This window comes from Rutidosis leptorrhynchoides, chromosome 7 (assembly GCF_046630445.1).
Source record: "Rutidosis leptorrhynchoides isolate AG116_Rl617_1_P2 chromosome 7, CSIRO_AGI_Rlap_v1, whole genome shotgun sequence".
NCBI classification, from domain to species: Eukaryota; Viridiplantae; Streptophyta; class Magnoliopsida; order Asterales; family Asteraceae; genus Rutidosis; species Rutidosis leptorrhynchoides.
Window position 1 is genome coordinate 60,905,308 of NC_092339.1, and position 16,996 is coordinate 60,922,303.

Consider the following 16,996-nt stretch of genomic DNA (forward strand, 5'->3'; position numbering starts at 1 on the left):
GAGAAAAAAAAATATATGGTAGTTAAATCAAATCAAATAAGTTTGGTTTGTAGCTTAATGGTGGTCGACAATGAATCGTACACAGAAGAAGAAGGACAAGAAAAACTGATAAAAAAATAAAAGGAACGTTCGATGTTGATTGCTAACAATAAGTTTTGGGTACATCTAATTGACTTTCGAATTTTCTTACAAGATAATAGACAAGAGAAGATTTTAGATTGTGATGTTAAACAGAATACCCCTTTATTTATATATTCATAGGTATAAATCAGTGTTTGTGTATATATACATATACATATATATATATATATATATATATATATATATATATATATATATATATATATATATATATATATATATATATATATATATATATATATTGTATATGTATTTATATATGTATACTTGTATTTCATATATGCATATGTATTACGTATATATCTGCATCTGTATTATTATATATCGTTATCTATATATATATATATATATATATATACACACACACACATATATATATTTGTACATTAATTATATAAAGAAACAAAATAATATTCATTATATTAGTATCTCTTATTAATTTTATTATTAATATTAATAATGAAACTAATAATAATAGAAATAATAATGATAATATATCAATAAGATTAATAATTAATAATTATAATTATAATTATTTTTATAATAATCTAATAATAATAAGAACAATGACAAAAGTAATAATATTAATAATTTGAAATAATTATAATAGTAATAATAATACAAATTATACTTAATAATGATATTACTAATAATAACTTTTAATCATTAAATGATGATATTAATATTTATTCAAATAATAATGAAAATAATAATCACAGTATTTTAACTTAATATTTCTTTCAATATACTCTATATATTCAACATAATAAGTTTCGATTATTTTAAATTATCTTTCATAATAGCTAAATCACTTAATAGTTCATTATTTTATTATGTATAGTTATTTACATACATAATTATCTATATATACATTTCTGTTTACAATTACAAGTTTATGAATCGTCGAGAATGGTCAAAGGTCAAATGAACTTATGAAACAATTCAAAATTAAATATATGAACATAGTTCCAAAATTTTTGTGACTCAACATTACAGACTTTGATTATCGTGTCGAAATCATATAAAGTTTAAGTTTAAATTTTGTCAAAAATTCCCGGGTCGTCACAGTACCTACCCGTTAAAGAAATTTCGTCCCGAAATTTGAGTGAGGTGGTTATGGCTAACAATAAAAATGTTTTCATGACGATTATGAGTTGATAAATAGTGTTTTATTACAGTTGAGTAATATGGATAAGATAATTCGATTACTCGAAGAGTACGAGTGAAGCTATTACCAAATAGTGAAATGAGAAAAACATGTTTCATCATAACTTTTGACTAGTCATGGTTAAATTTAGGAAAAATAAGGTTCGCCTTAACTTTTGACGTTGTCTCGATTGAATTCCGGAATTCAATGGATTTAAAGAAAATCTTCAAAATCTGAAAGATTTGATTCTTTGGCAAATAAGAAAATTAGGATCTCTTTAATTAAATGCGATGATCTGTCCCGATTACTATGTCTGATATTTCCATTATAAATTTACCTTTTCCGTCTCATTACTTTTACTATTCCTATGCTCAATTTCCAAATTCAAAAGATTGTGAAAATGCTTAATCCAATTCTAATCCTTGTCCTTATCCTTTCTATCGCAACAATCATTCTCCTTTTCCAACTCCCACCGGAGGAATCTGTTTTCTTTTACTTCGCTCTTGGGGTTGTAGTGTTTTTAATTCTCCCGTGTCTTTATGTTGCGATAAATATTGACATACACGGTTTGTAATTTATATGTTGTTATCGGACTTTATATTTTCCTTTATATTTTGAAGTTCCATCTTCTGTCTTCTATAATCATTGTCATCCACAGTTAATACTCTCTTTTATTTGCTGCGATTTATACCCCAATTTATATTTCGGAGTTTTTGTCCTTTTGTTTCTTCTTCTTGCGATTAAGCATCGCTTGTAATGGTCCAGAATCCGCAGATATAAGTTTTAGAATGAACATTGTTGATGTTCTAAGATGGAAATGGTAATGGCACGATCTTGATTTGTTAAATTACCAGAATACTCCAGGAAAAATAGGACTATCAAGAAAAATATGTTCTTGATGTGTTTATAGATTAGACAGAACGTAGGAGTCGTGTAACATGGCACATGATGATGTTATGATCTGTGAATCATCACATTCCATTTAGAAACTCAGCATGACTTACTGAAATATAATCACGTTGATCAAGTGTAATTATATTATACTAACTCATGCTTCAGTTCCCAACATTACTTCAATAACATTCATATTTTAAGCTTGAAAGTTTACAGAATATAGAAACTAACAGTTTCTATATGATGTAACACTGATAGCACGAAGAGATTAATGATTTCAGATAGGAATAGTTATGGAAATATCTTCAGAAATATGGAGGATATTTATAATGAGAGATACGATGATATATTGGAATTTCTAATATCGAAAGATGGTGAAGAAAATTTGTCCACAAGAGTTTGGAGTCAGAAGTAAGGTATTCGCTAAGATTTCATCAGAAATAGAATCATCAGGATTCTTTATGTACAAGTTTAGTCCTTGTAATTTGTTCAGAGTCTCCTTCATAGTTTGCTCAATCCGGTTTATTAGTTCCAACTTTTTCGAGCTTTGGCGACATACTATTCTTTATCATCAAACTTTCGACAGTTAAAGTCGTTTACAGTTTTTGCTGCTTCAATCAGCTTTTTCAGAATTCAGAGTATTGATTCATAGACTGGGTGCTTTTCAGAATTTCAGAATGGAAGGTCATAGTTCTAAAAGATAAATGTTATATGTATACATATAACTGTTGAGGTAGAAACGCTGCAAGATTCAAAATATTGATCGGTAATTGGTATGGTAATTCTCGTTATAAGATATGGATGAGTATATGAATAGGTTTTAACGAACAACTATAATGGTTCTTCGGAGAGACTTAAGCCAATGAGAAATGAAGTTGCTGGTAAGTTTACTGCTAATATGGTGGGATATAAAAGATTCGCCGGTAACAATAAAAGAGCATACATATAATCAAGGTGATAATAAGGTTGTTTCGAACGAAAAGTCGAAGTTGATTGCTGGAGCTGTGACAAAATTTGCTACTTTGAAAGGAATTACCAAGTTATTTTAGGTAATAATAACACTAAAGGAATTAGCACAGATACATGTTAAACGTTTATTCAGGTTCTGAGTGTTTTTCAGGTGCATTACTATATGCATTAAACTTTTCTTCCATAGATGAAATGCGGTTGGTTCATCTTCTCGATTGAGGTGTTTTTCAAGAATCATGAAAGGTTTAAACGCATATTGTAATCATCAAGATACAATTGAGGTTTAAGATGAAATCAAGTGGTAAACTTGAAGAATTGTTTAGTTTCATATATTATAATCAATATTTTAATTCATTTTAATTGTCCAATCTTGATAGTCCACAGTCGATAGTCCACAGTTAACAGTCCAATAATTCATATGTAGTTTAATTTATAATATTCGAATTAATTAATACGTATCGTGACCCCTGAACATGTCTCAGACTCGATCACAACTCAAATTATATATATTATTGTAGAATCAACCTCAACCCTGTATAGAGAACTCGATCATTACTGCATATAGAGTGTCTATGGTTATTCCAAATAATATATATAAATGCGTCGATATGATATGTCAAAACCTTATATACGTGTCCCGATATTTAAAGTGCGTAAAATAAATAACAGAAATTAAATAACGATAAATAAGGTGCGTAAAGAAAATAACAGAAATTAAATGACGATAAATAAAATTGTAAGAATGTAAATTGCGATAAATAAATTTGTGATAAATAAAATGTAACCAGTTAGCTAGGAACAGTTAGCTAGGAACTGTTAGCGTGGATTCTTAACAATATTCTCCTCATAGTTAAATTGTTTGTTTCTAACAAATTTTATTTTGTCTAATGTTTTCTTCATTATGCCACTTGTTGAATTTTGATAGGTCAAAATCCAATTATGAAATTGAATGAAAATGGTTGTTCTGCGGTGATCGAATACGTATATCCGAAAATGTAAGTAGGATAGTAAATGACCGTTGAATCAGATTCGAAGGATGTACAGTGTAATTAATTAATGTGCAATCTAAATATTCCTCGGGTATTACCTACCCGTTAAAATATTTTCACCATTAACGGTTTGTACAAAAGAATTTTTAATTACAATCTTTATGAAAACATATATACATATATATTTTTATTCAGATGTAATCATGGATTTAATGAGTTAATATGATATTAATCTCATTTGTTTTTCGATTTGAGTTAGAATAAGTAATCTCTAAAAATATTAGGAACCACATATTATTCGCAGAATATTAATGAAATTATGGATCAATACTTCATCGTTAACTATTAGGAATCACATATTCTTCACATAATTTTAATGAAATTATAGAGCAATACTTCATCGTTCATTATCGTTGGTATTCGTTGGTATCTATGGTGCGTATAACGTTGATGTTCGTGGGACAGATTGTGAAATTTGAGGTGTGAGATGCGGATGTTGATGTTGGTGATGGTACTGTTGATGTTATTTATTGTGGTACAGTTTATGCTGCTGGTGCTGCTAATGCTGTCGGTATTGCTGATGGTGACGGTACTGAGGTTGATGGTGCTTGTGGTGCTTGTGATGCTTGTAAATCACGCACCATTCTTGTCAGGGTTTCTATTCTACCCTCTATCATTTTTATCCACCCACTCATCTGATTCGATAGATCTTGATTATCAATTTGAAGTTCTCTAATTTCTTCTAATATTCCCCTTCGATTGGTATTCGGAAATAGAGGTTGGATATTTTCTGAGATTGCAGTAACGCGACCTTCGAGTCGGAATATTTTGGCAAGAAGGGTGAAAACAGTGTTGCGTATAGGTTCACCGGTGAGTACATCGTTTTCTCCGATGTTAGGTGGTAAGTTTGGTTCACGGTAAGGTTCACCTTCTTCATTTCTCCAACGAGTTAGTAAATCTCGGACCCACCCCCATCTCCTCCAGAAAGAAAAATAACTAAATGGTTGAGGCACATCTGGTTCATTGACTTCGGAGTCTGCTTCAATATAAATCTCGAAATCGCTTCCGGAACTAATGGAATCCAAGCTAGGTGTAGGATCCATCTCTCACGATCAGTTAAAGGATTTTCAATATGAAATGATTTTCTGTTATCGGATAATATTCTAATTATATATGTGACGATCGCTCCAAATCCATATGGACAATACGTTATTCATTGATTTCATTGCGAGGTATTTGACCTCTATATGATACGTTTTGTAAACATTGCATTCTTTTGAAAAGGCACACCATAAATGAATATTTAAATCAAAGGTTTTCAACATCTGATGATTTCTACATATAGACAATCACTGTAAATAATAGTTTACAATAGTACTTCCGTTGACAGTACAGTCAAAATAAGATACATGGTGATGATTTGGTGAATGCAACGTTTCCTTGAAAAATATGCCATGTATGACTCCATGCACATAGCTTGTCTAACATATAAGCAAACAGCGGAAGACTTCTAGGAAACCTGAGAATAAACATGCTTCAAGTGTCAATACAAAGGTTGGTGAGTTCATAGTTTTAATATTACACATAATCCGTATATCAATGTGGATTACAAAAGTTCAGTTGTTTTATTCAAAACGTTTATCAATAGGTTTTACATAAAAGGGGGATCACAAGATTTCATTTGTTTCATCCGAAACGTTTATCAATCGGTTCTACAAAGTTGAGCACCCTGGTAACTAAACTTTAACGTATATATAATTTGTACCCTTTGTATAATCATCTTAATAATACACGCAAACCAACGTGTACGCTTATCAAATAGCATACGTCCGTTAAAAGGCTAGCGCTCTAGCTCGGACGGGGATGTCAAGCCCTATGGATCCATATACTACTACTCGCGCCCACCAGTTCTTATAACTGGCAGTTAACAGTTACCAAAGCTAAGGGATTTTCGGTTCAAACTCAGTGTAGAATTTAGTATGTACTTGTATCCATTGCGTTTAAAATAAAGTGCATGTATTCTCAGCCCAAAAATATAGATTGCAAAAGCAATTAAAAAGGGAGCAAATGAAACTCACACATATAAATATTGTATATCGGTTAATAAAGCATTTGCATGTATTCTCAGCCCAAAAATGTAGAGAGTAAAAGGGATCTTATGAAACTCACGCATATAAATCTAGTATTTTTAGTATTTATAAACAGTCGCATGTATTCTCAGCCCAAAAATATATTGAGTAAAAGGGATCATATGAAACTCACAGTTTAATATTGATATACAATATTGCAGGAAAGCACGTAGACGCATTGGAGATAATAAGCACGAGGTTTGATTCACAAAAATACCCCCGAATATTACCCATAACCTCCTTGGCAATAACCCATATTTTCCTTAGCTCTAGCTTTCTCGGAAACTCGTTTTGAAAAATTACTTGGACAGCACTCCGTCGTAATATTTTATGTACATTATTATTTTTGTATCGCAAAAATAATAACACTAATAATAAAAATAATAAGATTAATAATAATCTTATTAATAATAATAATAATAATAATAATAATAAAATAAATAAATACGGAGTAAAAATAATATATATGTGTGTGTGATTTAACTGGCCAAAACTCGAGAATTTATAGCACTTGGCCTGAAATTTTGCCTCATGCGATCGCATGGATTTTGGGCATGATGGCCATGCGATCGCATGGCCTCAATTTCCAGCTCAGAATCATTTGTCCATTTGTTTGTCGACATGATAAAATATTAATATAATTTATATAATTTAAATAATTAATTATATATTATATTAAATTCACGTGCATAGTTGACTTGTAATTTTTGTTCCGATAAGTCGTACGTCATCACTCGACTTATGTCCCGGTTCCAGTTTTTCGAATGTCCTTTCGTACCTTTAGAAAACTTGCATTTTACGTTTCGTGTCACGTACCTTTGTCAAAATATAGTCTTAAATTATCCATAAACTATACCACTCATAGTATATCTTAAACTTTCAAATGTTTTGGTCATTTACTTCTATAAATCATCGTCTTGCTATTTGTTAATATATATATAATATATACATTTTCATTTTGAAATAGTGTTACTGTAGCAAAGTCAATTTCACTGTAGCAAATAGTGATTTTTGAAAACACTGTAGCATTTTGGGTACTGTAGCAATTTGAAAATACTGTAGCAAATTAGTATTTTACTTGTTCATCTTAAACGTTTTAGTTAACTTATCTAAATATCAATCGAATCAATAATCGAATGTTACTATCGTTTACTAAATAACTTGAAATCATATATATTCAAATAGATATATAAACCAATAAGTTTAATGTACGGTATCATGCAATTAAAACTTTGTTACGTTTTCAAGTTATAGTATATATATGTATCTGTTTACATATAATGGTTCGCGAATCGTTGAGAACAACCGAAGGGTAATTGAATAGTTCAAAATTTTGAGATTCAACTTCATAGGCTTTGCTTATCGTGTCGAAGTCATTAATCATTTAAGATTAAGTTTAAATTTAGTCGAAATTTCCGGGTCATCACAATATAGAATATCTAATATAGTCCCCGCAGCTTTGGCTCAGTGGACATGTGGTGGTGCCTAGCACCCCCGCCGGGCTAGAGGTCTCAGGTTCGAGCCTCGTCACCTACAAAGGATATTATTTGAAAGAAATTCCTTGAGGGTGGCCCAAAGGGAAGGTTTTACCGACCCGCTCCGGGACTAAGGTCCAGCCCGCCTGCCCCGAATGGGATGGTTTAAGGGTCGGATCCCCTGAGTGTGGTTCGGGTTTCCTGCCCGAACGCGTGTGTGTGTGTGCAAATGATGACTAGGCTTCGGTCCGGACTGATGCAAGCTTGCCGTTAAAAAAAAAAGAATATCTAATATAGTACAGAAGATCCCGTAGATTACGGAGGAAATTAAGGAAACGTGTCAGATAAAGTCTACAGTAACAGATACTCTAAGATATGAATTAGCAGATATGCTAAGATATGAATTGTGTCTATACACTAATCATGCAATCAATGCAATAAGATGTGTCTAGACTAAGGATGATAAGCAAGTGATTCTCTAAGAATGATAAGCAGGTAATTTTCGACACGAAATGATAAGCAAAACTTTTGACACGCAGACACAGTCGAAGTCCAGACTCACTAATGCATCCTAACGACTATCAGTTAGACTCACTAATGCAAGACCTGGTTCGCTAAGACCACCGCTCTGATACCAACTGAAACGCCCCGTCCTAATCCATCCGAACGAAGTCCATATTGATTATAAACGATTCATAATAGTTGATTACATCGCGAGGTACTTGACCTCTAAATGATACATTTTACAAACATTGCATTCATTTTTAAAAGACAACCTTTCATTTCATCGAAAGTTGACAGGTATGCATACCATTTCATAATATCCAAACTATAAATGACCTAATCCGTCATTTACTTAATAATAATCTTTAATGAACTTCAACGACTCGAATGCAACGTCTTTTGAAATATGTTATGAATGACTCCAAGTAATATCCTTAAAATGAGCTAATGCACAGCGGAAGATTTCTTTCAAACCTGAGAATAAACATGCTTTCAAGTGTCAACCAAAAGGTTGGTGAGTTCATCAGTTTATAGTAATCATTTCATTTTCATCATTTTAATAGACCACAAGATTTTAAATATTATAAAATGTGCAGAAGTCCCATTCCAACTGCACAAAAAATATCTTTCATATGAAGAACACCTGGTGAGGATTCAAAATATAATAGTAACCATCTGTGCCGGTCTTTCACCCCACGGCTGAATACATGTGCCTTCAAAATATAGAACCTCTGTGCCGGTCTTTACACCCCACGGCTGAACACATGTTTATAAAATATAGGCTAACCGGTGCCAAAATGTCGTAAATAATAAACCATCCACCCGGCTCGGGAGCTCACACGCTCTAACGAAAATTGGGGCTAATGCGTGTCATAATAATCAACCCCAATCCCAGATAATTCTATCATAGAATGCAGTTAAGGTACTTGTGTCTATTGTGTCAAACATTTATAAAAGCGCATGTATTCTCAGTCCCAAAAATGTAAAGAGTAAAAAGGGAATCAAATGAAACTCACCTAATGTATTTTGTAGTAAAAATACATATGATGACATTGAATAAAAGTAGGGTTGACCTCGGATTCACGAACCTATATCATTTATATATATTAAAACATATAATAAGATTTAAACAAGTTGATATTGTTAATATACTAGTTTTATTAATGTTTTATATGTTACCCTAAATAAATATATTAATTATATATATTTTATATATTTTAATTACATAGTTAATATATATATATATATATATATATATATATATATATATATATATATATATATATATATATATATATATATATCGGATTCTTATTAAAGTATTTTAATTAAAACATATATGATATATTAAAATCTATATAAAAATTATATAAAAATATATTTATATCTTATAGGTAATTTAATTAACAATAGCTACTAATATTTTATTTTGAAAACAAAATAGTTTGTAATATTAACATAATTATTTTATATGTGTTAGACTCATTTTTATGTAAGTACATATGTTGTGATAATAATAATGATAATTTTAATAATAATAATAATAATAATAATAATAATAATAATAATAATAATAATAATAATAATAATAATAATAATAATAATAATAAAATTGGTAATAACTACCTTAATAGCTTCCTAAAAAAAATGCCATGAACAGGGCTCGAACCCGCGACCTCTCGCTCACACATAAACACATCCAAACCACTCCACTGTCTGCTGTCTTTCTATTTTATAACCAGTCTTATTTTGATTTAACCCATCTAACAGTTTATCTTCTTCTTCTCCATAATTCATCATCATCATTCGTTTAGCTAAAAAAAAAAATACTAATAGTCAAGATAACTGAGTTGGGCTTGGCCCACAACTCTCTTAATCATCCCAACCAGATTTTTACGGCCCAACACAAATTCAATCCTAGTAATCGGTTTTAAAACAACATGCACAATTCAATTGTGATGTGGGGCTCGCTTGATAAACACAGGAACATCACATAATATTTGCTTCCCTTTACAGCTCATGCTAAATCAATTACCCATTAAAAAAAATTATCCACAGCCAATATCATTGACCCTTCGGTTGGCCACAATACTAGCAAACAAACCAAAATCATGTTTTAATTTAAATGAAACAATAGCTTTATTGGAAGGTGGGTTCGGTATTCTTGAGTGGAGTAGAAGCCGAAAGAAAATTTAATAACATATTAAGTGGTAGGGTTGTCAAGTGGATGAGAATTGTATCAAAGGTATAACATGCGATTTAAAATAACCAAGTGTTGTCCATTAAGAAAATGTCGACCACATATAAAAATATAAGGCCATCTCTTTCGCATACATCTTTTGTAATTTGAATAGATTAAACAGAAAAGTATTAGCGAGTGCTAGTAGAAGTGAAGTGGTGGATTGCGTTGGTTTCACAGAATACAGAAATTAAAGTGAAGATGATATGATGATAAATGGTAGTACGTTGTTTGTTTTCGATTCCAAAACAGAAGTATAGAAGTGGCTGCAATGGTGAACATAATCGGTTTGCAATGACCGATGTTATCCTAACAAAAGGAGAGAAGAAGAGAGACAAGGTGTTTAAGGGTTGCTTAAAATTGGATTCCAAGTTGAGTTAAAGGTGGTGGTGTTTATTAAGGTGAGTTCTCGATGATGAGGTAACCGATGGTGATTATATGTAGGTGAGGTCTTTGTGATCAACGGTAAAGAAGATACGATACTCGAAGTGATGATGGGTGTAAATCATTCTCGGACAGGAACTTGAAGCAAAAAGGAGGAAAGGGGTGTGATTTTTGTGTCACGGAAGATATCAAAAGGAGAAAAAAAAATATATGGTAGTTAAATCAAATCAAATAAGTTTGGTTTGTAGCTTAATGGTGGTCGACAATGAATCGTACACAGAAGAAGAAGGACAAGAAAAACTGATAAAAAAATAAAAGGAACGTTCGATGTTGATTGCTAACAATAAGTTTTGGGTACATCTAATTGACTTTCAAATTTTCTTACAAGATAATAGACAAGAGAAGATTTTAGATTGTGATGTTAAACAAAATACTCCTTTATTTGTATATTCATAGGTATAAATCAGTGTTTGTGTATACACACACACACACACACATACACACACACACACACACACACACACACACACACATATATATATATATATATATATATATATATATATATATATATATATATATATATATATATATATATATATTTTGTGTATATGTATTTATATATGTATACTTGTATTTCGTATATGCATATGTATTACGTATATATCTGCATCTGTATTATTATATATCGTTATATATATATATATATATATATATACACACACACACATATATATATTTGTACATTAATTATATAAAGAAACAAAATAATATTCATTATATTAGTATCTCTTATTAATTTTATTATTAATATTAATAATGAAACTAATAATAATAGAAATAATAATGATAATATATCAATAAGATTAATAATTAATAATTATAATTATAATTATTTTTATAATAATCTAATAATAATAAGAACAATGATAAAGTAATAATATTAATAATTTGAAATAATTATAATAGTAATAATAATACAAATTATACTTAATAATGATATTACTAATAATAACTTTTAATCATTAAATGATGATATTAATATTTATTCAAATAATAATGAAAATAATAATCACAGTATTTTAACTTAATATTTCTTTCAATATACTCTATATATAAGTTTCGATTATTTTAAATTATCTTTCATAATAGCTAAATCACTTAATAGTTCATTATTTTATTATGTATAGTTATTTACATACATAATTATCTATATATACATTTCTGTTTACAATTACAGGTTCGTGAATCGTCGAAAATGGTCAAAGGTCAAATGAACTTATGAAACAATTCAAAATTAAATATATGAACATAGTTCCAAAATTTTTGTGACTCAACATTACAGACTTTGATTATCGTGTCGAAATCATATAAAGTTTAAGTTTAAATTTTGTCGAAAATTCCCGGGTCGTCACATAAAGTAACTTTATTGTTTTGTTTTCTTCATATATGAGAATCTAAATATTATGTATGTATCACCTTCCACTATCTATCACTTTTGCTAGATTATATATAATCTATATATGTATATTGATATACATACAGATGGGAGAAATCAACCCAAAGCAAAGCATCCCTCAACTTCACCACTCTACACCAATCTCAAACCGCAACTAAACCACCACACGAACAACCATGTCTACTGCTACTTCCATTCGCGTTTTCTGTTCCAAACATCTCAAACACAAACACACCTTCTTGTATGAAACCTACTTTGGTGTTGTAGCAGTTTGAAGACAAAAGCATAATCCATATATCTCTGTATATATTTTTTTCTTGTTTATGTCGACTAGAGCATCAGCTTCTTTCACCCACCTTGGGTTCACCATTTCCAACCGCCACCTTGAACTACTATCATCATCATCAAGAAACCGTTTCATTTTCTGTTTATTTCGGGAGACCTTACAACCATCACCAACCATCGTGATTTTCTGCACCTGTTTTCTATTTAAAAACGATCGAAACCACCACCCTCAAACTAACAGCTACTATTACCTTTTATTCCTATTTCTATTCCATCTGAAAACCCACTCTCTATAACTATAAAACCACCTTCAAAGATCACTGTGTTGCTGTGTACTGTTTTCCTATTTCGAACCTAATGCACGCAAAATATTTTATCTTTCTTGCTCGCTGTTGCAGCCTCTGCTGCTGCTGTACGTGTTGTTTCTGTCGAGAAGACTCAACCCAAAATGAGAGTAAGACCTGCAACTTCTAATGTTTCTGTTTATTTTCGTTGTAAAACAAACCCAAATACGCACACAACAAACCTCTTGCTCGACTTCAAACCCTACAAAATATCACCATAATAAACCCATGCTACCATTACAGCCACTTCTACTCTGTTTTGGTTCGAAGCTCAAGCCAAAAACCGCTATATTTATTTCTGTTTCTGTCCAGGAACCCACCATCGAAACTTGCTTATAATAATGAAGGTACAATAATTCATGATAACTACCTTACTTTTTCCTTCATGGCCGACCATTACTAAAGCAATTAACCCCACCTCACCCACTTGATTGAATTATAATTAAAGATTAAATAAAGATAATGATAAACGGCTGCAATTTGTTTGTTGTTACTGTTGTCGATTGAACTGCAGTACCAACTCAAAAATTCATCGTTCAATTTAATTTAGTCATGTTAATGGACTACCATATTAGGTTTCACTTGGTCCGTGTATTAATTATCCTGTTGGACTGCTACATTAAATAACGATGTTGATGATGAACCGAGATGATCATGGGTCATTGATAATCATGGATAATGATTATGATTATGATAATGATTATGATAATCGATGATGATGGTGATGGTGTACGATGAGGTAGATGATGTTGATGATGTGGTGATGTTGATGACTGATCGTGATAACGATGATGATAATGTTTCGATTTTTTTCTTTCGGCTGCTACTAGCATGTTCTCTAATCTGTTTCAGTTTCAATAATGAAGATGATGGAATATGATTATGTTAGATGATGCTGTGTGTTGATAATGATAATATAAAGATGATGATAAAAACTATTATGATGCGAAGATGATGAAGATGAATGATCACGAGATGGTTAGATGATGATGACCTCATATATTTTTGTTAACCGACTGCTATACTACCGTGTTTCATTTAATTGTTGGGTTTAGATAACACAACTTGGGCCGTGTTTCTTTTTACACTTTTTATTGGGTCGAGAACAAACTTTGATTTTTCTGTTGGACTACCATGCTTCAGTTTGGGCCGTAAACTATTGGGTTAAAAGGATTAGGATACTAATTACTTCATAAAAGTGGAAGTAGAGGAATGGTTAGGTGTGTGGGTGTTTAACTGAGAAGTTTTGGGTTCGAACCCGGGCTACTGAAATGTCCCGTTCTTATTGATTAAAAACGTTCCATATTAATTGATTTCGTTGCGAGGTTTTGACCTCTATATGAGACGTTTTTCAAAGACTGCATTCATTTTAAAACAAACCATAACCTTTATTTCATCAATAAAGGTTTAAAAAGTTTTACGTAGATTATCAAATAATGATAATCTAAAATATCCTGTTTACACACGACCATTACATAATGGTTTACAATACAAATATGTTACAACAAAATAAGTTTCTTGAATGCAGTTTTTACACAATATCATACAAGCATGGACTCCAAATCTAGTCCTTATTTAAGTATGCGACAGCGGAAGCTCTTAATAATCACCTGAGAATAAACATGCTTAAAACGTCAACAAAAATGTTGGTGAGTTATAGGTTTAACCTATATATATATCAAATCATAATAATAGACCACAAGATTTCATATTTCAATACACATCCCATACATAGAGATAAAAATCATTCATATGGTGAACACCTGGTAACCGACATTAACAAGATGCATATATAAGAATATCCCCATCATTCCGGGACACCCTTCGGATATGATATAAATTTTGAAGTACTAAAGCATCCGGTACTTTGGATGGGGTTTGTTAGGCCCAATAGATCTATCTTTAGAGTTCGCGTCAATTAGGGTGTCTGTTCCCTAATTCTTAGATTACCAAACTTAATAAAAAGGGGCATATTCGATTTCGATCATTCAACCATATAATGTAGTTTCGATTACTTGTGTCTATTTCGTAAAACATTTATAAAAGCGCATGCATTCTCAGTCCCAAAAATATATATCGCAAAAGCATTTAAAAAGGGAGTGATGAAACTCACTTTCACAGATTTTTACTTCGCCGGGAAGTAAGACTTGGCCACTGGTTGATTCACGAACCTATAACAATATATACATATATATCAAAGTATGTTCAAAATATATTTAAAACACTTTTAATATATTTTGATGTTTTAAGTTTATTAAGTCAGCTGTCCTCGTTAGTAACCTACAACTAGTTGTCCACAGTTAGATGTACAGAAATAAATCGATAAATATTATCTTGAATCAATCCATGACCCAGTGTATACGTATCTCAGTATTGATCACAACTCAAACTATATATATTTTGGAATCAACCTCAACCCTGTATAGCTAACTCCAACATTCACATATAGAGTGTCTATGGTTGTTCCGAAATATATATAGATGTGTCGACATGATAGGTCGAAACATTGTATACGTGTCTATGGTATCTCAAGATTACATAATATACAATACAAGTTGATTAAGTTATGGTTGGAATAGATTTGTTACCAATTTTCACGTAGCTAAAATGAGAAAAATTATCCAATCTTGTTTTACCCATAACTTCTTCATTTTAAATCCGTTTTGAGTGAATCAAATTGCTATGGTTTCATATTGAACTCTATTTTATGAATCTAAAAATAAAAAGTATAGGTTTATAGTCAGAAAAATAAGTTACAAGTCATTTTTGTAAAGGTAGTCATTTCAGTCGAAAGAACGACGTCTAGATGACCATTTTAGAAAATATACTTCCACTTTGAGTTTAACCATAATTTTTGGATATAGTTTCATGTTCATAATAAAAATAATTTTCTCAGAATAACAACTTTTAAATCAAAGTTTATCATAGTTTTTAATTAACTAACCCAAAACAGCCCGCGGTGTTACTACGACGGCGTAAATCCGGTTTTACGGTGTTTTTCGTGTTTCCAGGTTTTAAATCATTAAGTTAGCATATCATATAGATATAGAACATGTGTTTAGTTGATTTTAAAAGTCAAGTTAGAAGGATTAACTTTTGTTTGCGAACAAGTTTAGAATTAACTAAACTATGTTCTAGTGATTACAAGTTTAAACCTTCGAATAAGATAGCTTTATATATATGAATCGAATGATGTTATGAACATCATTACTATCTTAAGTTCCTTGGATAAACCTACTGGAAAAGAGAAAAATGGATCTAGCTTCAACGGATCCTTGGATGGCTCGAAGTTCTTGAAGCAGAATCATGACACGAAAACAAGTTCAAGTAAGATCATCACTTGAAATAAGATTGTTATAGTTATAGAAATTGAACCAAAGTTTGAATATGATTATTACCTTGTATTAGAATGATAACCTACTGTAAGAAACAAAGATTTCTTGAGGTTGGATGATCACCTTACAAGATTGGAAGTGAGCTAGCAAACTTGAAAGTATTCTTGATTTTATGTAACTAGAACTTGTAGAATATATGAAGAACACTTAGAACTTGAAGATAGAACTTGAGAGAGATCAATTAGATGAAGAAAATTGAAGAATGAAAGTGTTTGTAGGTGTTTTTGGTCGTTGGTGTATGGATTAGATATAAAGGATATGTAATTTTGTTTTCATGTAAATAAGTCATGAATGATTACTCATATTTTTGTAATTTTATGAGATATTTCATGCTAGTTGCCAAATGATGGTTCCCACATATGTTAGGTGACTCACATGGGCTGCTAATAGCTGATAATTGGAGTGTATATACCAATAGTACATACATCTAAAAGCTGTATATTGTACGAGTACGAATACGGGTGCATACGAGTAGAATTGTTGATGAAACTGAACGAGGATGTAATTGTAAGCATTTTTGTTAAGTAGAAGTATTTTGATAAGTGTATTGAAGTCTTTCAAATGTGTATAAATACATATTAAAACACTACATGTATATACATTTTAACTGAGTCGTTAAGTCATCGTTAGTCGTTACATGTA

General features: G+C 30.9%; 1 pseudogene; it reads left to right on the forward strand.

Annotated features, from left to right (window-relative positions):
- Positions 1-16,996, forward strand: part of LOC139859286 (desiccation-related protein PCC13-62-like) — a 46,177-nt pseudogene that overhangs the window by 7,774 nt on the left and 21,407 nt on the right.